This window comes from Tupaia chinensis, unplaced genomic scaffold (assembly GCF_000334495.1).
Source record: "Tupaia chinensis unplaced genomic scaffold, TupChi_1.0 Scaffold148617_1, whole genome shotgun sequence".
In the NCBI taxonomy this organism is placed as follows: domain Eukaryota; kingdom Metazoa; phylum Chordata; class Mammalia; order Scandentia; family Tupaiidae; genus Tupaia; species Tupaia belangeri.
The window spans coordinates 30,183-32,685 of NW_006208466.1; positions in this window are offsets into that span (position 1 = coordinate 30,183).

Sequence of the window (2,503 nt, forward strand, 5' to 3'; positions counted from 1 at the left end):
TTCTCCTTTGTTCTCCTTTTGGGATTTTGGGCATACTGGCACATACACCCAGAATGAGTTTTTTTGCTTGTTTGTTTTTAGAGGTTTTTGCTCTAGGGCACATGCACTCACCAGAAAGAGAGAGAGAGACAAAGAGACAGAAAGCGAGAAATCACCACCCAGCAGAGATGGCCATGAGCAATCCCTTCTCTTCCATTCTCCTCTCAGGATCTTGGGCATCAGAATGAGTTTTAAGCTGCCAGGTCCAGGATGCCAACCGTTATCGACTGTGTGGGAGTTCAGCGACATAACCATTACACCATCTGCTGGTCCTAACATTTTAGGAAATGTGAAATTTAGGGCATGGTGACTAAGGTGCTGTACTCCCACGTGGCTGAATGCAATTCAAGTCCCAAACCTGGTGGTTTGCTTTCTCATTTTCCCTCTCTCTCTCTCTGGAGAATGCATGTGCCCTATAGAAAAATTTAAATAATAATAATAATAAATAAAATTAAATGAAATAATTAATAAAATTAAATTAAATTAAATCCTTTGTTAGTAAAATGAATAAAATAGTAATAAATAAAATCAAAACTTCTTAAAAATTTGAGCTCCTTATTCTAACTTTTAAATCTTTTCTGTGTGACTTGATGGATAATTTGGACTGAAATATTATGGCTTTTTTTTTTGAGAGGCTAGTATCCTACAAGGAGCATGTAAGTTGTACTTCCCATAATTCTGATTAGCTTTTTGTAGAATTAAGGCAGATAGAATGATTCAATTCATTAGAAAATGCCAGTTATTTTAGACTTAACTGTGTAAATCTTTTTTAAAGGTTTAAGTATTGATATTTAACTTTCATTCTGAAATTGATTTTACTGACAATCATCCGTATCTAGTTTAAAAATCTATTACCACTGCCTAAAATGGTGCTTGTTATATAGTAAAATGTCAACCATATTTGTTGGATAAATAAATTATCCGTTTCTTTATTTTGCTGTCCACACATTGAAGTTCTTGTTTCATCCAATTTATTCAAAACTTTACAGAGCTCCATGTGGTATAGCCAGGACAAGTGTCTTCATTTTAGACACAGATTAGAAAAAGAAAAGGGTAAGAGATGAGGATAAGAGAACATGAAGAACCCGGTTATACTCATACCTCATGAATTTGTCTTAGTGCCATAATAGTCTTTGTAGTTCCTAACGCCAGCTTCTCTCTCTTTAAATTAGGTAACACAAAATGGTGGCTATAATAAATTTAAAATTCAGTGAACGAGAAGTTAGCAACAAAGAAACTGAAATTAGTAACTAGATGTTTGAAGTGTATGCTTTAATTAAAACAGACAGATTGCAAACCCTTTCAAGAATCTTACATTAAGAGGAGGGCTATTGAGGAACAATAAACTAAGGGTAACATAGAAACCAGTAAGACAATTAATTAGGCAGGGGAAAAAAAGAGACATAGTGTTTTTAACACCATCTTGCCTAGGTAATGGATTTTTTCTGAGTGTAATTTGTAACATTTATTGTTTGTAAGAATCATGTTATTCTTCAGGACTTGTATCAGCAAAGTATAAGGGTTATTTATCTTAGACTCCTGGAAAAGATCAATGATATATTCGTAACAACAAAAAAAATTTCTAAATTAATTGGAAATGAATGGGTTAATAATCTAAACTAAGGCTACTTTAAAAATAATTTTTCTGATTTTAAAGCATTAAATAATATGAAGTATTTTTTTCTAATTATAGAATACTAAAAATAAATAGTTATTCTTGGGATGCATTATTTACAAATTTTCCAAATTTTTAAAATACAGAATTCAGTCACCTTTAAAAGCATTAATGGCACAAAGAGGTGTGGTATTATCTGTTGAAGATATGTTGTAGTTTTATCACCAGTACTAGGGATGAATGTTCACCTGTTGAAATATCCATTTTGTATGATAAATAATGTGATTGAATGTATGGAAGCAAATGAAATGAAAAAAAAATGGTGATGATAATAACAATAAAGATGAAAATCCTTCCCCCCCCCAAAAAAATGAATAAAGAATGTAATGGCCTTGAAAAAATTTTTAAAAAATAGCTAAAAGCCCACCCCTAGTATAATATGTAATACTGAAGCGATACAGGAGGCTTAGGTTTGGCTCTTGGGTCAACCTGAACATACTAGGTATGCCTGGGTGAACCCATGATCTTGACTGGCCGAGGGGCTGGTAGGGAGGAAGGTCGGTTTTGTGATTGGACTCTGTGAAGTAGCATCTCTCTCTCTCTCTAAATTAGTAATAAAAGAAACTTTAAAGTATTTAAAATCATAAAGCAGTAAAGTCTTTTTATACCATTTTGTGTAGTTATTCATTAATTAAAGAAGTTATTAGAGTCTTATGTGCGTTAAGTGCCATTACATGAATACATTGGTGTAATTTTGTTTTCTCAGGTAACCATCCTTTCTCAATATTATTTAACTATTACGATTTTAATGCCATCTTTTTTTTTTTTTTTTGGAGTGTTTTTCGTAAA